General features: G+C 43.6%; 1 protein-coding gene across 1 annotated transcript in view; it reads left to right on the plus strand.

Annotated features, from left to right (window-relative positions):
* The first annotated feature begins 22,911 nt into the window (after positions 1 to 22,911).
* LOC112224979 (cilia- and flagella-associated protein 65) overlaps positions 22,912 to 23,986 on the plus strand; it is a 77,792-nt gene continuing 76,717 nt past the window's right edge. The window contains 1 exon segment of the mRNA XM_042306382.1: positions 22,912 to 23,034. The gene's annotated coding sequence lies outside the window, so the exon portion shown is untranslated.

The following is a 23,986-nucleotide window of genomic DNA, read 5'->3' on the forward strand; positions in this document are numbered from 1 at the left end:
GTAGATGGTAGAGAAGGGACTTACAGTGCATCAAGTGTCTAAAATAGAACCAAGATATATTCTAGCGCCTGGCTACGCAGACGGTCCAGTTGACGTACGCGAAGCGGTTTAGATGAAGTGATTGAGTAACATGTACAGTGGGAAGAACAAGTATTTGATACACTGCCGATTTTGCAGGTTTTCCTACTTACAAAGCACGTAGAGGTCTGTAATTTTTATCATAGGTACACTTCAACTGTGAGAGACGGAATCTAAAACAAAAATCCAGAAAATCACATTGTATGATTTTTAAGTAATAAATTTGCATTTTATTGCATGACATAAGTATTTGATCACCTACCAACCAGTAAGAATTCCGGCTCTCACAGACCTGTTAGTTGCGAGGCATTCGAAAACCTCCCTGGTCTCTGTAGTTGAATCTACAGTGGGGCAAAAAAGTATTTAGTCAGCCACCAATTGTGCAAGTTCTCCCACTTAAAAAGATGAGAGAGGCCTGTAATTTTCATCACAGGTACACTTCAACTATGACAGACAAAATGAGAGAAAAAAATCCAGAAAATCACATTGTAGGATTTTTTTATCAATTTATTTGCAAATTATGGTGAAAAATAAGTATTTGGTCACCTACAAACAAGCAAGATTTCTGGCTCTCACAGATCTGTAACTTCTTCTTTAAGAGGCTCCTCTGTCCTCCACTCGTTACCTGTATTAATGGCACCTGTTTGAACTTGTTATCAGTATAAAAGACACCTGTCCACAACCTCAAACAGTCACACTCCAAACTCCACTATGGCCAAGACCAAAGAGCTGTCAAAGGACACCAGAACCAAAATTGTAGACCTGCACCAGGCTGGGAAGACTGAATCTGCAATAGGTAAGCAGCTTGGTTTGAAGAAATCAACTGTGGGAGCAATTAGTAGGAAATGGAAGACATACAAGACCACTGATAATCTCCCTCGATCTGGGGCTCCACGCAAGATCTCACCCCGTGGGGTCAAAATTATCACAAGAACGGTGAGCAAAAATCCCAGAACCACACGGGGGACCTAGTGAATGACCTGCAGAGAGCTGGGACCAAAGTAACAAAGCCTACCATCAGTAACACACTACGCCGCCAGGGACTCAAATCCTGCAGTGCCAGACGTGTCCCCCTGCTTAAGCCAGTACATGTCCAAGCCCGTCTGAAGTTTGCTACAGAGCATTTGGATGATCCAGAAGAAGATTTAATCGTTTTCTCGTTCCTGTGCTGTACTTCTGTGTTAATGTTACATATTATGTGTTGTTTTATGATTTGTGTGGACACCAGGAAGAGTAGCTGCTGTTTTAGCAGTAGCTAATGGGGATCCTCATAAAATACTAATAGCCCTAACCTTAAACCTTAAACCCTAAACCCTACCCCTAATGCCGAACCTTAACACCTAGCCAAGCTAACGTTAGCCACCTAGCAAACCTAGCTAATATTAACCACAATAAGAAAATTGTGCCTATTTCAATTGAATGTATATTTCATGTTAATCTGTGATAGTGAGTTGGTTTACTGTGAATGCAGTCCCTGCTAACGTTAATCTGTGATAGTGAGTTGGTTTACTGTGAATGCAGTCCCTGCTAACATTAATCTGTGATAGTGAGTTGGTTTACTGTGAATGCAGTCCCTGCTAACGTTAATCTGTGATAGTGAGTTGGTTTACTGTGAATGCAGTCCCTGCTAACGTTAATCTGTGATAGTGAGTTGGTTTACTGTGAATGCAGTCTCTGCTAACGTTAATCTGTGATAGTGAGTTGGTTTACTGTGAATGCAGTCCCTGCTAACGTTAATCTGTGATAGTGAGTTGGTTTACTGTGAATGCAGTCCCTGCTAACGTTAATCTGTGATAGTGAGTTGGTTTACTGTGAATGCAGTCCCTGCTAACATTAATCTGTGATAGTGAGTTGGTTTACTGTGAATGCAGTCCCTGCTAACGTTAATCTGTGATAGTGAGTTGGTTTACTGTGAATGCAGTCCCTGCTAACGTTAATCTGTGATAGTGAGTTGGTTTACTGTGAATGCAGTCTCTGCTAACGTTAATCTGTGATAGTGAGTTGGTTTACTGTGAATGCAGTCTCTGCTAACGTAGGAACATTGACTTTAAATTTCAATCCCGCTGTAACGGTGAACTTTCCGCTATACGGATTGAGTAGAGCCCCTCATTGCAATAATTACGTAACATTTACCCTGAAACCAGAGTGTTTGAAGTGTTTTAGTGGAGATTATCAACAATAATCCATAGTGACCAACACACACTTGAATAAATACCCCCTGAGATTCAGAGAGATCACAGTATCACAGCATGAGCTGTACCTGACTAAAGTATCCCGTCCGTAATAAATGTCTTAAGTACACCATGTGTTTTTTTTCCCCCCCCACTGTGGGAAATCGGTGTCTGGTGGCTAGTCTGCTAAATTAGACTTAATTCCCACACATTTAGACTGGGCAGATAAATCACCTTCCATCCAGTTACAGCCTGCTAGACCTTGGAACCCTATTTAATGTCAACTCATTACTGAGACGGTGGTCATTTATTAAACACGCTTGTCATTCATTAACCGACGCTGTTTGGAACTCACAGGACAAGCTTGGAGCTGCATGGGACAATAGTGAGAACAGAACACCTCCACCTGCCAGCATTATTGGTTTGGAGCAGGTGACAATTACAGTGGGTAGTTTCTGAATATCAGTTTTGGGATTTTTTTATATTTTTTATCATATCATAATATTTCTATATGCTTTGATCTTGCCATATCAATGGCGCTTGTTTCCATGGCGCTTGTTATGTGTGAAAGTTGTGATTGTAAAGTCTGGTTGTAAAAAAAAATCATAATTACACTCCCAATAGGACCCGTTCACAGCACATGAAAGCACACATCAAACAATCAGGATTATAGTTAGCATAGCATTATGGCCCTTTGATGATGGTTTATGGGAAACGTCTCACCAGATAAACAAAGGATCCATTGTACAGCTGAACAGATACCAGACACTGTAAACAGGTTCTATGATTATTCTCACCCTGTCGGTCTGTAGGACACAGTATTATTGTGGGGGGGCGATAGTATATCAACTTGATTGGAGGTACACAACACACACACACACCCCGCCTCTCCTCATGAGAGAACCGCATACCGGGTCGTTAGCAATTGAGTTTTCAGAGGGTTTTTTGGAGGCCATCTAGCTAAAATTCGAGAAATTTAAGAAATGTCAGATTTACCTGCATTCCAGATTGCCAAATAAAACAATAGATTGTATTAGTATACTGGTCTACAACACAGCCATCTGTCTATATCATCAAGACAAGGGGGGGTCGGCCGGGCTCACTTGGGCCGATGATGACTCATAGTGATTTATTTTGAAGGACTATATTCCCAGAGTTGGAAAATGTGTGATAGCAACGCAGCAATGGTAGTTTTCTGTGTGTTAGGACTCTTTTATCTCCATCCCATTCATTATTCCCATAGGGATTTTACCCTTTGACAAACAATCTCAGTACACGACAAGTTATTTCTCACTTATACCCTTTAATCATACTGTATATCATTGGAAAGCTTAGATTCCCACTGCTTTCCATCAGACACCATTTTCGGGAATGTTCAAGTCAAACAGAACTTTGACCTTTGTCATGATCTTTAAAATAAAATAAAATCACGATGAGACCTCGTCGGCCCAACTGAGCCCGAATGCACATATTTGGGGAAGAGGGGCATGGCTCATGGACTACATGACGCGAAGCGGGTTTTCTCCTCCCATCTCCCTGTTTGCAGGTCCCTTGCGCGTTGCCATAGCAACCGGACTCACACGACTTTGAGCTATAAACGCGATCTTTAGCAGGTTGAACATAGTGAGAATATCATTTAGAAATTGATAGTGCAGTTTGTTTCAGGGATTTTACAACTAGCTAACTACTTCTGAAATTACATGCTGATATTGACTTTGGTACTATTGTATATAGCTACATTTTCTAGCTAGCTACCTAGCTAGCCAGCCAGCCGTTCTAGAGAGAGCATTGCATTGTGGGGTTTGTAGTCGACTTGAGCTCTGCAGATTTCCACAATTTTCACAAGTTGCTTCTTAATTTACGATAGTTATGAAATGTGACATTTAGTCACAATACATATTGTTATCACATATTTGCGATATTTAACAATGTAAATAATTAAACATTTCTGGTTTTGAGTGGATTATTCCTTTAAAACAGCATTGTTGAGTGTCAATGGACAGGGAGTGTGGGGAGTGTGGTGTGGGGACTGCTGCTCGTGTCTTGCTACAGCGGAGGAGGGAACGATGGAGACTCTCAAGAAATACGTGGTTGCGCTCATCCGTCAGGTGCACTCCACCCCGACGGTACATCCCAGGTACACACTGCTTAATAGCAGGGTGGGAGATTGTGTTCCGTGTGTCCACCAGCTGATTGACGGAGCTCCAGGCCACCTCTATGCACTTGTTCATCTTCTGGTCCCCCTGGAACATCCAGCTGTGTTATGCTGTGTTATGATGTGTTATGCTGTGTTATGATGTGTTATGATGTGTTATGCTGTGTTATGCTGTGTTATGATGTGTTATGATGTGTTATGCTGTGTTATGCTGTGTTATGATGTGTTATGCTGTGTTATGATGTGTTATGATGTGTTATGCTGTGTTACGATGTTGTAATAATGAATTAATCATGTTCCATAATCACCTTCCGATGTAAAAACCGTAGAAATGTCAATCAAAAAACTATGTTTTAAGTGGGAAGTAGGAATAGGGCTGAAGCCAAACAAAGAAAGGCAATTCATGAGCAACACAGTCCCTACTCCACCCATGAACAACACAGTCCCTACTCCACCCATGAACAACACAGTCCCTACTCCACCCATGAACAACACAGTCCCTACTCCACCCATGAACAACACAGTCCCTACTCCACCCATGAGCAACACAGTCCCTACTCCACCCATGAACAACACAGTCCCTACTCCACCCATGAACAACACAGTCCCTACTCCACCCATGAACAACACAGTCCCTACTCCACCCATGAACAACACAGTCCCTACTCCACCCATGAGCAACTCAGTCCCTACTCCACCCATGAACAACACAGTCCCTACTCCACCCATGAACAACACAGTCCCTACTCCACCCATGAGCAACACAGTCCCTACTCCACCCATGAGCAACACAGTCCCTACTCCACCCATGAGCAACACAGTCCCTACTCCACCCATGAGCAACACAGTCCCTACTCCATCCATGAGCAACACAGTCCCTACTCCACCCATGAGCAACACAGTCCCTACTCCACGCATGAGCAACACAGTCCCTACTCCACCCATTAACAACACAGTCCCTACTCCACCCATGAGCAACACAGACCCTACTCCACCCATGAACAACACAGTCCCTACTCCAACCATGAACAACACAGTCCCTACTCCACCCATGCTCCACCAAGGTTTTACAGCAACACAGTCCCTACTCCACCCATGCTCCACCAAGGTTTTACAGCACACAGTCCCTACTCCACCCATGAGCAACACAGTCCCTACTCCACCCATGCTCCACCAAGGTTTTCCAGCAACACAGTCCCTACTCCACCCATGAGCAACACAGTCCCTACTCCACGCATGAGCAACACAGTCCCTACTCCACCCATGAGCAACACAGTCCCTACTCCACGCATGAGCAACACAGTCCCTACTCCACCCATGCTCCACCAAGGTTTTCCAGCAACACAGTCCCTACTCCACCCATGAGCAACACAGTCCCTACTCCACGCATGAGCAACACAGTCCCTACTCCACCCATGAGCAACACAGTCCCTACTCCACGCATGAGCAACACAGTCCCTACTCCACCCATGAGCAACACAGTCCCTACTCCATCCATGAGCAACACAGTCCCTACTCCACCCATGAGCAACACAGTCCCTACTCCACGCATGAGCAACACAGTCCCTACTCCACCCATTAACAACACAGTCCCTACTCCACCCATGAGCAACACAGACCCTACTCCACCCATGAACAACACAGTCCCTACTCCAACCATGAACAACACAGTCCCTACTCCACCCATGCTCCACCAAGGTTTTACAGCAACACAGTCCCTACTCCACCCATGCTCCACCAAGGTTTTACAGCACACAGTCCCTACTCCACCCATGAGCAACACAGTCCCTACTCCACCCATGAGCAACACAGTCCCTACTCCACCCATGAGCAACACAGTCCCTACTCCACCCATGAGCAACACAGTCCCTACTCCACCCATGAGCAACACAGTCCCTACTCCACGCATGAGCAACACAGTCCCTACTCCACCCATTAACAACACAGTCCCTTTGAGCAACACAGACCCTACTCCACCCATGAACAACACAGTCCCTACTCCAACCATGAACAACACAGTCCCTACTCCACCCATGCTCCACCAAGGTTTTACAGCACACAGTCCCTACTCCACCCATGAGCAACACAGTCCCTACTCCACCCATGCTCCACCAAGGTTTTCCAGCAACACAGTCCCTACTCCACCCATGCTCCACCAAGGTTTTCCAGCACACAGCTTTGATCTACAACAGTAACTATGTTGGTCTATTGGACTTCAAACAATGTGTAGGCATGTTGCTTAGGATTCAAATCTTCTCAAACAGCCTGATTCATACTCTCTGTCAGTAGGCTACAATATCAAGGTTTGATCTAAACAACAGCTGCCTATAGAGTACCACAGTGTGAGTCATAACACCCATAAAACCTAGCGGTTAAACAGGGAAATGGTTCCAATCGTTTTTTCTCCATTTATTTTTCCCATAGGGGATTTTAGAAACACTTAAAATAAGAGCTGTGTTTTGTGTAGACTGTTTTGATAACTGTGTAAATCTCTCTAGAACAAGGTGACTTTTATCAATATATTAGTCTGTATTTACACCCCAAAAATGAAATGTAGTAGTGAATAAATCGGCTACAGTACATTTCTTTTAATGGACAATTCTGTGAACTGTCTTGTGCACGTTTTAAATTGATACAATACCTGTTAGCAAAGGTATCAGCTAGAGATGAAGTGCAGGAGCATGCAGGGATTTGTAGTTTTGCATGATGTCTACTTTGATGCTAATTAGCATTTTCGAATCTGAGAGTAAATAGACCAGAATATATTGAGCTACAATAGTCATTTACAACATTAACAATGTCTACACTGTATTTCTGATCAATTTGATGTTATTTTAATGGACAAAAAAAATGCTTTTCTTTCAAAACAAGGACATTTCTAAGTGACCCCAAACTTTTGAACGGTAGTGTAGTTTTTTAAAATTTAACTAGGCAAGGCAGTAAAGAACAAATTCTTATTTATAATAACGGCCTACCGGGGAACAGTGGGTTAACTGCATTATTCAGGGGCAGAACAACAGATGTTTACCTTGTCAACTCTGGGATTCGGTCCAGCAACACTTTCGTTTACTAGTCCAACTCTCTAACCACTATTATTTATTTTATTTATTTTTTCATTTCAACTTTATTTAACCAGGTAGGCCAGTTGAGAACAAGTTCTCATTTACAACTGCGACCTGGCCAAGATAAAGCAAAGCAGTGCGACAAAAACAACAACACAGAGTTACACATAAACAAACGTACAGTCAATAACTCAATAGAAAAATCTATGTACAGTGTGCGCAAATGTAGAAGAGTAGGGAGGTAAGGCAATAAATAGGCCATAGAGGCGAAATTATTACAATTACAATTTAATTATATGGGGATGAGAAAATTGGGTGTGCTATTTCAGATTATTTACAGATTATTATTTACAGCCAGTGATATGTGAACTGCTCTGACAGCTGATGCTTTAAGTTAGTGAGGGAGAGTCTCCAGCTTCAGTGATTTTTGCAATTCGTTCCAGTCATTGGCAGCATAGAACTGGAAGGAAAGGCGGCCAAAGGAAGTGTTGGCTTTGGGGATGACCAGTGAAATATACCTGCTTGAACACGTGCTACAGGTGGGTGCTGCTATGGTGACCAGTGAGCTGAGATAAGGCGGAGCTTTACCTAGCATAGACTTGTAGATGACCTGGAGCCAGTGGGTTTGGCGACGAATATGTAGTGAGGGCCAGCCAACGAGAGCATACAGGTCGCAGTGGTGGGTAGGTTATGGGGCTTTGGTAACAAAACGGATGACACTGTGATAGAATGCATCCAGTTTTCTGAGTGGAGTGTTGGAGGCTATTTTGTAAATGGCATAACCGAAGTCAAGGATCAGTAGGATAGTCAGTTTTACGAGGGTATGTTTGGCAGCACGAGTGAAGCAGGCTTTGTTGCGAAATAGGAAGCCAATTCTAGATTTAATTTTGGATTGGAGATGCTTAATATGAGTCTGGAAGGAGAGTTTACAGTCTAACCAGACACCTAGGTATTTGTAGTTGTCCACATATTCTAGGTCAGGACCATCCAAAGTAGAGATGCTAGTCGGGCAGAGGAGTGCGAGCAGCAATCAGTTGAAGAGCATGCACTTAGTTTTACTGGCATTTAAAAGCAGTTGGAGGCCACGAAAGGCTACCTGCCACCCCAGGTTATTATAAAACCACTACGCTTGAGCTGGGTGTGATGAGAAAACTGATCTATGTGAAGCAGAGCTTGTGAACATAGGCCCTACATACCACCCACGATGGTCAGCCACCACTACCACAGACCCTGCTGTGTGAAGCTATAGCCCAACCATCTACCATCCTTGGTCCTGGAGCAACAGATGTTTGAGACAGCTCTCCAATCCCAATTAGCCCCTCAACCTCCTCTTCTCCCCTCTCATTGTGCTGCAAGCGTACTTGTGTCTGTTGTGGTACCACATCATTCAGAGAGATTGTATCTAGCGGTAATTATTGGGTAACACTCCCGTCTACACCCCTCCAGCCCTCTTTATTGTGTTGACGTCTCAACTACGGCAGCCATCGTTAATCACGCCATTTAGGATGGAGCTGAACCCAGAGACCCTGGACCGCCCCTCCGCCCACTGCTGGTTGGTGAGGAAATGTTCAATGTTCAATCCCTTCTCCGTTCAATCAGAGAGACACAAGGACACAACAAAAGACGTGCGGAAATCGAGAGAGATTCTCTCATAGTGCCTTCAGAAAGTGTTCATACCCCTTGACTTATTCCACATTGTGATATGATACAGCCTGAATTCAAAATGGATTGAATATTTTTTTAATTCCCCGATCGACATACAATATAAAAAAGCATAAAGACCAAGTGAAAACGTGTTTTTTTTAGAACTTTTTGCAGATTTGATAAAATATTAAATACAGAAATGTCTCATTTATATACTGTAAGCATTCAGAGTCAATACATGTTAGAATCACCTTTGGCAGCGATTACCCAGAAAGACTCTGTAAGAGTAAGAGCTAAGAGCTTTGCACACCTGGATTCTATAGTATTTATACATTGTTTTTGTTTTTTTAATTCTTCATGCTCTGTCAAATTGGTTGTTGATCATTGCTAGACAGCTATTTTCAAGTCTTGCCATAGATTTTCAAGCCGATTTAATTCAATACTGTAACTTGGCCACTCAGGAACATTCAATGTCATCTTGGTAAGCAACTCCAGTGTATATTTGGCCTTGTGTTTTAGGTTATTGTCCTGCAGAAAGGTGATTTAGTCTCCCGGGGTCTGGTGGAACGCAGACTGAATCAGGTTTTCATTTAGGATTTTGCCTGTTCTTAGCTCTATTCCAATTCTTTTTATCCTAGAAATCTCCCTAGTCTTTGCCGATAACAAGCATACCGATAACATGATGCAGCCAACACCATGCTTGAAAATATGAAGAGTGGTATTGTGTTGTATTGGATTTGCCCCAAACATAATGCTTTGTATTCAGGACATAAAGGTCATTTCTTTGACATATTTTTTGCAGTATTACTTTAGTGCCTTTTTGCAAACAGGATGCATGTTTTGGAATATTGTTATTCTGTACAGGCTTCCTTCTTTTCACTGTGTCAATTAGGTTAGTTTTGTGGAGTAACTACAATGTTGTTGATCCGTCCTCAGTTTTCTCCCATCACAGCCATTAAACTCTGTAACTGTTTTAAAGTCACCATTGCCTTCATTGTGAAATCCCTGAGCGGTTTCCTTCCTCTCCGGCAACTGAGTTAGGAAGGACGCCTGTATCTTTGTAGTGACTGGGTGTATTGATACACCATCCATAGTATAATTAATAACTCACGATGCTCAAAGGGATATTCAATGTCTGCTTTTTTATTTTATTTTTACCCATCTACCAACAGGTGCCCTTCTTTGCTTGGCATTCGAAAACCTCCCTGGTCTCTGTAGTTGAATCTCTGTGTTTGAAATTCACTGATTGACAGAGGGACCTTACAAATACTTGTATGTGTGGGGTACAGAGATGAGGTAGTCATTCAAAAATCATGTTAAACACCAGTCCATGTAAATTATTATGTGACTTGTTAAGGACATTTTTAATCCTGAACATATATATGTAGGCTTGCCATATCAAAGGGGTTGAATACTTGACATTTCAGCTTTTAATTATTTTATTAATTTGTACACATTTCTAAAAAATATCATTTAACTTTGACATGATGGGGATATTGTGTCATTTTAAATTCAGGATGTAACAGAACACACCGTCATAACAAACACACATGTAACAGCCGTCACTGTTATACTATACATGTATATATATATACGCTATGTATATCGCTATACATGTAGCGAGGTGTTAAGTGCTAGTTTGTTTACATGTTTGTTTTGTTATTTATTGTCTTCCTATTGGCATCTACTAACCAAACACAACCTAACCTCAACCACCAAGTGAAACACCAGTTGGTGACCTAAGATTGGTAATATTCAAGACTAAACTGGGTTTAACCAAAACAAAAATGTTGGACAAGTCAAGAGTTATGAAGGCTCTGTATCTGTCACGTTTTGGAGGGATTCGTCTTTTACATTGTCACGATCGTCGGAGGAGACCAAAGCGCAGCGCGATTAGAATACATTATACTTTTAATATTGATAGACATCATACAAACGTGCAAACACAGGCAACTAGACATAGACAATAACCCACAAAATACCCCAAAGAGGATGGCTGCCTAAATATGGTTCCCAATCAGAGACAACGATAAACACCTGCCTCTAATTGAGAACCACTCTAGGCAACCGTAGACATATATTAACACCTAGATGATAACACAACCCCATAAACCTACAAAAACCCCTAGACAGTACAAAAACACATACATCACCCATGTCACACCATGACCTAACCAAAATAATAAAGAAAACAAAGAATACTAAGGTCAGGGAGTGACATACATTCAGTGTCTAGACTAGTGTACACCGTCCAGCATCAGAATGAAGCTTAGACTCATAAACAGAACTCAGATTTAAAATGAGAAAAGATACAAAAGTCACATTTTTAGTGTGTTTATATTTGGTGCAGCCCTGTGGTTCATCTTTGCAAACTACTGTACGCTTTCTAGCTTTCGATGTCAGTGTTGTGTTTGTGTTCAAAACCTTCCTACCGTCTCCAGTGTAATCCAGGGGTCAGACAGTGTCAGCAGGGGATACCCCTCTGTGTCACATTTGTGTATGAATGGCTGAGGGCTGAATGGCTCTTTTTACTGCCCGGTGTAGACCTTGCCCTAAGGCCCCAGCTCTCCTCCCTCCGGAGCGACAGGGTGTCCACAGTGTGCATCATTTCTTTAGGAATTGTTGAGCATCTGTACACTTCTTTCAAAGTGCTCAAACTTCACTGGAGTGCTCTGGACATTTAGTAAGAGTGAACAAAGGAGGGAGTAGGCATCTTGTTGGCATCAATTCATACAAACCATCATATAAATAGCTGTGTATTTTTTTCTATTTTGTTAGTTACATAACTTCTGTTTATCCTCAAGAGCATCCCAGTCACTTCAAGTAGGTTATCCTACCCAGGGTTTTTAACTGGGGTCTCATCCATTCTCTGTCTATCTGTCCCAGCTCTCCTCCCTGCAGCAGAGAGAAAGAACATTAAAGTAGACAGTTGGATTAGCTCTGTGTCCCCCCCCCGCCTTCTGGTCTGCTAGCTAATGAGCTGACACGCCCACCAATAGAACTGGCGTTTTCTAATCAGATGTGCCTCTCCTCTTGTGTGAGATGGGTACAATGTATTTATCCCTCTCTCCCCCCCCTCTTCGAAACACATTTATGTGCAAGTTGACAATAACATAAAATCTTGTCTCCCAAATGCTGCAAACCGGTGCCTGTGAGGCGCTTCAACCTGACATGTTGACATGGGACCTACAGTAAGACACACAAGTGGGATTGAACAGGAGAGCCTGCCTGTATTGTAGGTGCTGGCTGTCTTAAACAGGAGAGCCTGTCTGTAAAACAGGTAATCTCCTGAATCCCCTGTTCTGTGAACGGAGGACTCTGTGAACGGAGGACTCTGTGAACGGAGGACTCTGTGAACGTAGGACTCTGTGAATGGAGGACTCTGTGAACGGAGGACTCTGTGAACGTAGGACTCTGTGAACGGAGGACTCTGTGAACGGAGGACTCTGTGAACGTAGGACTCTGTGAATGGAGGACTCTGTGAACGTAGGACTCTGTGAACGGCGGACTCTGTGAATGGAGGACTCTGTGAACGTAGGACTCTGTGAACTCTGGAACGGACTCTGTGAACGGAGGACTCTGTGAACGGAGGACTCTGTGAACGGAGGACTCTGTGAACGGAGGACTCTGTGAACGGAGGACTCTGTGAACGGAGGACTCTGTGAACGGAGGACTCTGTGAACGGAGGACTCTGTGAATGGAGGACTCTGTGAACGGAGGACTCTGTGAATGGAGGACTCTGTGAACGGAGGACTCTGTGAATGGAGGACTCTGTGAACGGAGGACTCTGTGAACGGAGGACTCTGTGAACGTAGAACTCTGTGAACGGAGGACTCTGTGAACGGAGGACTCTGTGAACGGAGGACCTGTCTAGTATTTAAATGACCTGGGAAGAGATGATCTATGTGCTCTAACCCAAGGCCAGGGGACAAACACAGGCCTCTCTGCTGTTCAAGCTCCTCTACATATATTTCTCAAGGACATTTCTTGGCATCTAACAACAACAAATAGCAGGACCACAACACAGCTAGCACTATGAGGGAGAAACATTAAGCATAAGGATTTTTTTCTTGAAGCGGGTCATTTTTTTTCTGAAACGCTAAACTAAAGATAGGAGTCTCTTCTTTTCATTTGTCTGTTTAAACCGACCAAACGTTCCAGAACTTTCTGTGTGACTGTGTACACCCACCCTCCGAGTAGCACTCTGACCCCTGCCAGCTCCTAAACAAAACACCATCTCCTTTAGGAAGTGGTCGGTCAGAGCCAGGACTGGACGGCCCAAGGGGCTAATGGGGGAATTATCAATCTGTTCATTGGCTGTTTTGTCAGGAGGATCTCTGAAAGGCTGAGAGGGTGGATCTGTCAACGGATAATTTATGAAATTGAATTCACTAATTAGAATCCACCTTCCCGCCTCTTTCTCTCTGACTTTCACCTTCTCTATCTTTCCCTCCCTCCTTCCCTTCTCTTCCCCTGTCAGCCATCTCTCTACCACCAGCTAGCCCAACAGCAGTGGCAACAATGCAGCGTTATAAGGACAACTAGTTCCATTAGGCTCGTTGTGTAGCAGCAGTGCAGAGACGACCTAGCTGCGGTATTAACGGGGAAGGAGAGGAGGAGAGAGGGGATGTTTAATTAAGATGGATGATTTATGGAGGGGAATAGAGACACAACCGTAACAGAACAGGGAGTCACAGCTGATAAGGTCACACTTGTTCTGGTTTGTTCACATGGTGGATGGATGGATGGTGGGTGGATGGTGGGTGGGTGGATGGATGGATGGACGGTGGGTGGGTGGGTGGATGGGTGGATGGATGGTGGGTGGGTGGGTGGGTGGGTGGGTGGATGGATGGGTGGGTGGGTGGGTGGACGGTGGGTGGGTGGGTGGGTGGATGGGTGGATGGTGGGGGTGGGTGGGTGGGGGTGGGTGGATGGATGGATGGACGGTGGGTGGGTGGATGGGGGTGGGTGGGTGGGTGGGTGGGTGGTGGGTGGATGGATGGTGGATGGATGGATGGATGGATGGTGGATGGATGGATGTATGGATGGTGGATGGGTGGATGGTGGATGGTGGATGGATGGATGTATGGATGGTGGATGGATGGATGGATGGATGGATGGATGGATGGATGGATGGATGGATGGATGGTGGATGGATGGATGGATGGATGGATGGATGGATGGATGGATGGATGGATGGATGGATGGTGGATGGATGGATGGATGGATGGATGGATGGTGGATGGATGGATGGTGGATGGATGGATGGTGGATGGATGGATGGTGGGTGGATGGATGGTCGGTGGGAGATAGGCCTTTAGGCAGCAGACTCTGGCTCCAAGGGTCACGTGTTCAATCTCAGTGCTAGGCACTGGTTTGTTTAAGCCTGTCCCAAACCTTAACCACACGGAATGAATGCCTAAGGTTGTACTTTTGCCGAGTTTGACAGCTAAGATACACCACTACATGGCCTAATTAAAACGTCAACCCATAGCATAAATCTGTTGCTGCAGTTACATCACGGTAACCATGACGTTTGATTTGGACATTGGGTTGTATTCCCAAGGCATGGAATCTCGGATTCACAAACAAATCTTGTGTGCCCACTGACCAACTACTGAATTTGACCGATCCCCCCAACATTTTTTTGGGGGGCATTAACCCAACATTTATTTTAACACTCTGTCTCAAGAGATTAACAAGGGACAGCCACTCAAAACCAAAATGGAGACAATTGGAGATGACAATTTCATTTTTATGTTAAACAGATGTAGCACAAGGGTGCTATTTCTTCCCTTCCTAGTCCTGGGCCCTTCTTCCCTTCCTAGTCCTGGGCCCTTCTTCCCTTCCTAGGCCTTCTTCCCTTCCTAGTCCTGGGCCCTTCTTCCCTTCCTAGTCCTGGGTCCTTCTTCCCTTCCTAGTCCTTGGCCCTTCTTCCCTTCCTAGTCCTGGGTCCTTCTTCCCTTCCCTTCCTAGTCCTGGGCCCTTCTTCCCTTCCTAGTCCTGGGCCCTTCTTCCCTTCCTAGTCCTGGGCCCTTCTTCCCTTCCTAGTCCTGGGCCTTCTTCCCTTCCCTTCCTAGTCCTGGGCCCTTCTTCCCTTCCTAGTCCTGGGCCCTTCTTCCCTTCCTAGTCCTGGGCCCTTCTTCCCTTCCTAGTCCTGGGCCCTTCTTCCCTTCCTAGTCCTGGGCCCTTCTTCCCTTCCTAGTCCTTGGCCCTTCTTCCCTTCCTAGTCCTGGGCCCTTCTTCCCTTCCTAGTCCTGGGCCCTTCTTCCCTTCCCCTGGGCCCTTCTTCCCTTCCTAGTCCTGGGCCCTTCTTCCCTTCCTAGTCCTGGGCCCTTCTTCCCTTCCTAGTCCTGGGCCCTTCTTCCCTTCCTAGTCCTTGGCCCTTCTTCCCTTCCTAGTCCTGGGCCCTTCTTCTCTTCCTAGTCCTGGGCCCTTCTTCCCTTCCTAGTCCTGGGCCCTTCTTCCCTTCCTAGTCTTGGGCCCTTCTTCCTTTCCTAGTCCTTGGCCCTTCTTCCCTTCTTAGTCCTGGGCCCTTCTTCCCTTCCTAGTCCTGGGCCCTTCTTCCCTTCCTCGTCCTGGGCCCTTCTTCCCTTCCTAGTCCTGGGTCCTTCTTCCCTTCCTAGTCCTGGCCCTTCTTCCCTTCCTAGTCCTGGGCCCTCTTCCTTCCTAGTCCTGGGCCCTGGGGCCCTTCTTCCCTTCCTTCCTGGGCCCTTCTTCCCTTCCTAGTCCTTGGCCCTTCTTCCCTTCCTAGTCCTTGGCCCTTCTTCCCTTCCTAGTCCTGGGCCCTTCTTCCCTTCCTAGTCCTGGGCCCTTCTTCCCTTCCTAGTCCTGGGCCCTTCTTCCCTTCCTAGTCCTGGGCCCTTCTTCCCTTCCTAGGGCCCTTCTTCCCTTCCTAGTCCTGGGCCCTTCTTCCCTTCCTAGTCCTGGGCCCTTCTTCCCTTCCTAGTCCTGGGCCCTTCTTCCCTTCCTAGTCCTGGGCCCTTCTTCCCTTCCTAGTCCTGGGCCCTTCTTCCCTTCCTAGTCCTTCCTAGTCCTGGGCCCTTCTTCCCTTCCTAGTCCCTTCTTCCCTTCCTAGTCCTGGGTCCTTCTTCCCTTCCTAGTCCTGGGCCCTTCTTCCCTTCCTAGTCCTGGGCCCTTCTTCCCTTCCTAGTCCTGGGCCCTTCTTCCCTTCCTAGTCCTGGGCCCTTCTTCCCTTCTTCCTGGGCCCTTCTTCCCTTCCTAGTCCTGGGCCCTTCTTCCCTTCCTAGTCCTGGGCCCTTCTTCCCTTCCTAGTCCTTGGCCCTTCTTCCCTTCCTAGTCCTGGGCCCTTCTTCCCTTCCTAGTCCTGGGCCCTTCTTCTTCCCTTCCTAGTCCTGGGCCCTTCTGCTCAACCAGGCAGATAATAGAGGCTTGTTTGGACAACCCTGTCATTCAGCCTCTAACAAGCTGATCCCACAGGGACTGACAGGTGGGGAGGACAGGGGTTAAACTGACTGTGGACATGACTAACCACCAGTGTTTAGTGTGGCATCAACTATTCATCGGGATACTTAACCCTTGAATGCCGTTATTAGAATGAAGGATGCAGGACCATGACGCATCTGGGAGGATTGGAATCGTGGCAAATCCAGAAACCCTTTTCAGACTATATATTTCATGAACGCCCATAGTTTGGGCTCTGTTGATATGTCACTAAATTCCTTATTACACCTTGACCCCGAGGTAAGGCCTCACTCTCGATTCTGTGTACCTGAACTACCACTACCCCTGCTCTAATTCCTGTAAATGGCCAGGTAATGATGTGTGTCAAAGCACTTTGTCTATCTGGCTATCTTTCAGCTTTCCTGTTCCCACAGTGCAGTGATAAGCCTACTTCACAGACTTTACAGATAGCTCATGGTGAACGCAAGGAGATCATTACAGCCCAGCCTATCACTTTCCTTCACCTTTCAGTTGCCAAGGGGTAAACCAGTTAAATATATTTGTTTTACATTTAGAATTTAGAACAGGCTGTAACTGAGGCTAACCATTAGCCACATTTCTGTTTTTTTGGAAATAATTTGAAAACTATTTGAAAATATTAGAGCAGTCTATCAAAAAAACTAACATTGATCTTTTAAAAAAGGAAATTATTATATTCTGCCTGTTGTCATATTTTATTTAACTAGGCAAGTCAGTTAGGAACAAATTCTTATTTTCAATGATGACCTAAGAACAGTGGGTTAACTGTCTGTTCAGGAGCAGAACAACAGATTTGTACCTTGTCAGCTCGGGGATTTGAACTTGCAACCATTCCGGTTACTAGTCAAACACTCTAACCACTAGGCTACCCTGCCGCCCCTGCTGCCATAGAGGTATTTAACACTAAAAAAACCATTGCCTCATGGATATAATGCTGCAATATATTAGTTGATCTATGTGACTGATCATGAATTAACTTCTTGCTTCATTTACGGCCCTATAATTTCCCACTGGCCACACACTGGTTGAATCAATGTTGTGTCCAATGTAATATGTCAATGTATTGTGACGTGGAATCTACATGGAAAATACATTGGATTTTAAATAATGTATCAAAGTGGGCCTTCATCCTTCATTCTATTCTACAGCATTCAAGGGTTAAGTATCTTGTTTTTTTTTGACGGTGGAATTTCAACCCGCAGGATTATGTTATCATCGTAACCAATGTTCTTTCATATCCAAACCTTGTATAAAACATGTTGAATTTGTACCTTTAAAACAATGTCAGACAATGTTATATCAACTAGCAGAAGAAGAAGAAAAAAAACTAGAGGCTGGACAGCACCTCCTACTGGAGAATTGATATATAGTTATCATTTAGTCTCCCATTCAGGCTTTCTCAATCACAACCAAAGGTTGAGACCCGTAAAGTCTGCCAAGATGGATTCAGTGAAAAACACTTAAATTGCTACTCTTCTGGCACCGAATGACCAATCTGCACCAAACGTGATATGTGGCATCTATGGACCAAGGTCTCTCAAAGCAGTATTTTCCAGACTAGTACATACAAAAACAGGACTGCTATTGACTAACAAATCATTCATGTGGGTGTGGCCTGGGACATAAATGTATATAAATCAGTCAAGGATATTCGTACTGTTAACACAATTTGGTACACATGTTGCAAAAACTGTCAAGACTCAGCATATGCAAGAACATTTATATCGACCACACGGTGGCGCTATACCGGGCACATGTTAATCTCTCTTGATCTGTTTGACTCAGAGTGCTGAAATTTGGCACACATGCTCAGTGATATGAGTCTAGATAACCCAAGCGATACCCCAGACACCACCAATTTTGACAAAGTGCATGTTGCGTCTTACCATAGAGATCCGGATATTACGAAATTACACTGATTGGTCGAAAGGGGGGGGCGTTATAGTAATCAACTGTAAGTACGATAGTCACGCGATATTTCAGACGCCACTGGACAGATTTTGACCAAACCTGGATGAAAGATGAGTTTTGCCATAGAGATCCGTCATTTACTAAATTACACCGATTGGCCCAAAGTGGGGACTCTGCATCATTCGTGGGAGACTACATGTTAACTGTTGTCTTGTTTAAATCATGGTTAGTGATACACCCAGCCATCATATGAGACAGAACTTATTCACCCAGCCATCATACGAGACAGAACTTATACACCCAGCCATCATATGAGACAGAACTTATTCACCCAGCCATCATATGAGACAGAACTTATTCACCCAGCCATCATATGAGACAGAACTTATACACCCAGCCATCATATGAGACAGAACTTATTCACCCAGCCATCATATGAGACAGAACTTATACACCCAGCCATCATATGAGACAGAACTTATTCACCCAGCCATCATACGAGACAGAACTTATTCACCAAGCTGTCATATGAGACAGAACTTATTCACCCAGCCATCATATGAGACAGAACTTATTCACCCAGCCATCATATGAGACAGAACTTATTCACCCAGCCATCATACGAGACAGAACTTATTCACCAAGCTGTCACCCAGCCATCATACGAGACAGAACTTATTCACCCAGCCATCATACGAGACAGAACTTATTCACCCAGCCATCATACGAGACAGAACTTATTCACCAAGCTGTCACCCAGCCATCATATGAGACAGAACTTATTCACCCAGCCATCATATGAGACAGAACTTATACACCCAGCCATCATACGAGACAGAACTTATTCACCCAGCCATCATATGAGACAGAACTTATACACCCAGCCATCATATGAGACAGAACTTATTCACCCAGCCATCATATGAGACAGAACTTATTCACCCAGCCATCATATGAGACAGAACTTATTCACCCAGCCATCATACGAGACAGAACTTATTCACCCAGCCATCATATGAGACAGAACTTATTCACCCAGCCATCATACGAGACAGAACTTATTCACCCAGCCATCATACGAGACAGAACTTATACACCCAGCCATCATATGAGACAGAACTTATTCACCCAGCCATCATACGAGACAGAACTTATTCACCCAGCCATCATATGAGACAGAACTTATTCACCCAGCCATCATATGAGACAGAACTTATTCACCCAGCCATCATATGAGACAGAACTTATTCACCCAGCCATCATATGAGACAGAACTTATTCACCCAGCCATCATATGAGACAGAACTTATTCACCCAGCCATCATATGAGACAGAACTTATACACCCAGCCATCATACGAGACAGAACTTATACACCCAGCCATCATATGAGACAGAACTTATTCACCCAGCCATCATATGAGACAGAACTTATTCACCCAGCCATCATATGAGACAGAACTTATTCACCCAGCCATCATATGAGACAGAACTTATTCACCCAGCCATCATACGAGACAGAACTTATACACCCAGCCATCATACGAGACAGAACTTATTCACCAAGCTGTCACCAAGCTCTCTCTATCAAGACTGATTGGAGAGATCATGTTGAGGGCTCTGTCGTTTTTCTGATTGGAGAGGTCGAGTAGAGGGCTCTGTCCTTTTTCTGATTGGATAGGTTGTGTGGAGGGCTCTGTCGTTTTTCTGATTGGATAGGTTGTGTGGAGGGCTCTGTCGTTTTTCTGATTGGATAGGTCGTGTGGAGGGCTATAATAATCAACTGAAATTTATGTTGAAATTAGATTGATGTAACAACCTGTTAGGTTGGTTAAATCAGGTTCAGTCAATATATTTAAGTTGAAGTGTTTTACCCTAATTTCAATGTTTACAACGTTGGTTGAAATTGGATGAAAATAGCAGCCTACTGGTCGAGGACTTTTTTTCAAATCCAATGTATTTTCCACGTTGATTCCACGTTGATTAGATATCACAGTACCTTGACAAAATGATGTTGAAACAACGTTAATTCAAGCAGTGTGTGCCCAGGATTTAAAAAAAATACTTTACTTTACTCAAACTTAGGCAAAAGAGCCCTTTTTTTATGTGCAGTGGGTCTGACTTGGTAACTGAATGAAGTTTTCGTATGGCACATGAAAACATGGCCCAGGGGATATACGTTAGGACAGAAAGATTGAAAGATGGGAAGATCTCCAACGAAGGAGATTTCATGTGTCAGTCAGCTGTTAGTTGAATGAATTGGATCGCATTGATATGTACCAGCTTTTGGGTTCTTTCATCCTTTTAATTTAGGTATCTAAACACTTTGGTCAGGGGGCAGGGCTGCATCCCAAACGGAACCATATTCCCTATACAGCACACTATAAGGAATAGAGTGCACTATAAGGAATAGGGTACACAACTAGGAATAGGGTACACTACTAGGAATAGGGTACACTACTAGGAATAGGGTACACTACTAGGAATAGGGTACACTACTAGGAATAGGGTACACTACTAGGAATAGGGTACACTACTAGGAATAGGGTACACTACTAGGAATAGGGTACACTACTAGGAATAGGGTACACTACTAGGAATAGGGTACACTACTAGGAATAGGGTACACTACTAGGAATAGGGTGCACTAGTAGGAATAGGGTGCACTACTAAGAATAGGGTACACTACTAGGAATAGGGTGCACTACTAAGAATAGGGTACACTACTAGGAATAGGGTACACTACTAGGAATAGGGTACACTACTAGGAATAGGGTACACTACTAGGAACAGGGTACACTACTAGGAATAGGGTGCCATTTGGGACGTATCTCATGTGATTTGTTAATATACTGTATAAGCCAGGTATACTGTAAATCTTTCCCAGTGATTAAATGAAAGCACACCTCAGGAGCTGAATAGCTCCACATCAAATCAAATCAAATTTTGTTTGTCACATACACATGGTTAGCAGATGCTAATGCGAGTGTAGCGAAATGCTTGTGCTTCTAGTTCCGACAATGCAGTAATATATAACTAATCTAACCTAACAATTTCACAACAACTACCTTATACACATAAGTGTAAAGGAATGAATGAGAATATGTACATAAAAAAATATATGAATGAGTGATGGTACAGAACGGCATAGGCAAGATGCAGTAGATGGTATCGAGTACAGTATATACATATGAGATGAGTATGTAAACAAAGTGGCATAGTTAAAGTGGCTAGTGATACATGTATTACATAAAGATGGCAAGGTGCAGTAGATGGTATAGAGTACAGTATATACATATGAGACGAGTAATGTATGGTATGTTAACATATAAAAGTGGCATTGTTTAAAGTGGCTAGTGATACATGGATCCGTCTCTTGGGGATCAATACTTGTGTGTTGTGCATTCTGGATTGATGGAGGAAGGTAGATATTTCATTTCTCCACTGTGATTTGCAACACCATGTTTTTGAGACCATATACAGTATGGTGTGCGCATTTCCTCATTGCATAAACTGTTCACATCAATAGAATTTGATTGATCATTTTGAAGACATGACTAATAAATGTCCTTATAGCTCAGAAAAACAGAATGGATGTAAATATTGTGACCTTCCAAGAAGTAACTGTCCAATAGGTGATGCAGAGGACATCTGTGTGTTGGGACATGCTACCTGATACCATTATGTTACTACTACCTGCTATCAGAAACATGTTATCTGATGTTACTACTACTACCTGCTATCAGAAACATGCTATCTGATACCATTATGTTACTACTACCTGCTATCAGAAACATGCTATCTGATGTTACTACTACTACCTGCTATCAGAAACATGCTATCTGATACCATTATGTTACTACTACCTGCTATCAGAAACATGCTATCTGATGTTACTACCACCTGCTATCAGAAACATGCTATCTGATACCATTATGTTACTACTACTACCTGCTATCAGAAACATGCTACCTGATACCATTATGTTACTACTACTACCTGCTATCAGAAACATGCTACCTGATACCATTATGTTACTACTACTACCTGCTATCAGAAACATGCTATCTGATACCATTATGTTACTACTACTACCTGCTATCAGAAACATGCTATCACCATAGAAGTAGAATGAGAATAGATTTCTATTGCCTCCACTCTTCAATAACAGGTTATATTTTGGGATTGAATGCTTTCCTCATTTTTCCTCGAATATGGAGGTCATGAGTTGTCAACTCATTCATATATTTTTTTTCCCTCAATACATAAGGAAAGTTCACTTTTTTCTCCTCCAATTGCACCTATAGGCTGTGTCTATATGAAGACTTGCAAATGCCTATGTACCAGAGATTCCTTATGACCCGCAGCAGACACTGTGCTAAAAATGACTAACGCGTGTCGCAAACGAATGAAAATTGTCCCTCTCCGTTTGCCTTCGTTACCATAGAGACGAAAACAATTATTTCTATGGAAACTGGAGCATGGATGACTACTGTTGTTCTTAGCACTGGATAAATAGTGAATGAAATGTCTAAACTGATGTTTATTTCATAGTATTACATTTGAATGAGGTAAGGCAGTGTGATATTTAAGATAACATGAAGAGCAAAATGGCTGTAATTCTCAATCACATATGTAGCTAGTTGTTCGATTCTTACTTCCTAACGTTAGCTAGATGTTATGGTGCTTTCAAGACCACTGGGAAGTCGGATAAAAACGAGGTCAAATCATGATTTTAGTGATCTTTAGGTTGGAAATACGGAACTATACTTGTAGTTCCGAATTGGACAACCGTTTAAAAACGATCTTTCCCAGTCGGAGCTCGTTTTAAAAAAAGTGAGTTTCCAGTTTTCGTGAACGCACCGGAAGTAGAAAGTTGTAGATTTCCCAGTTGTTTTGAATGCGGCATTTTGCCCATCTCAATCTAGTGCCCAAATTGACGAACTACATACAGTATGTTGCGCAACTGGAGTCAGTCGTCCCGATGAGCCCTTCCCAGCTAGTTTATGTTGGATAGCTGGTAATAAAAGCAGCATGGCACTAGTTAAAACTTGTAAAAGAAAGGGATATTTATTTCAATGGGCGAGGTCGAAATAACTTGTAGGTTATAGGTCACCATGTCCAATTTGTTCCATCCTACTGGATTTTTATGTCGAGTAGCGTACCGAGCCTAATAACTTGTAACCTAATATTGGTCACGGTGATACAGTCCACTGTCTTTCACTCCCGTTTACCGCAGTAAGGAGAGGGAAGCAATTAGATAGTGTCGTCAATATTAGACCAGGGCGACAGCTACGGTATTAATGTCTATTGTTAAATGTTTGTAAAACAATATATATATTGTAAACGAACAATTACTCCGATAAAAAACGGAATGATTCTGAACACATAAGTCCAAATTTTGGCAGAAAAGTTCAAACATTTTTCTCAAGTTTCTATCCATAAGCGTAAACATAGTAAATTGGGAAGAGCTCATCCGGACGACTAAACCGGCTGGCCACCAAGCGTATGTTTTAGCCTCGT

Source organism: Oncorhynchus tshawytscha, linkage group LG26, assembly GCF_018296145.1.
Source record: "Oncorhynchus tshawytscha isolate Ot180627B linkage group LG26, Otsh_v2.0, whole genome shotgun sequence".
In the NCBI taxonomy this organism is placed as follows: domain Eukaryota; kingdom Metazoa; phylum Chordata; class Actinopteri; order Salmoniformes; family Salmonidae; genus Oncorhynchus; species Oncorhynchus tshawytscha.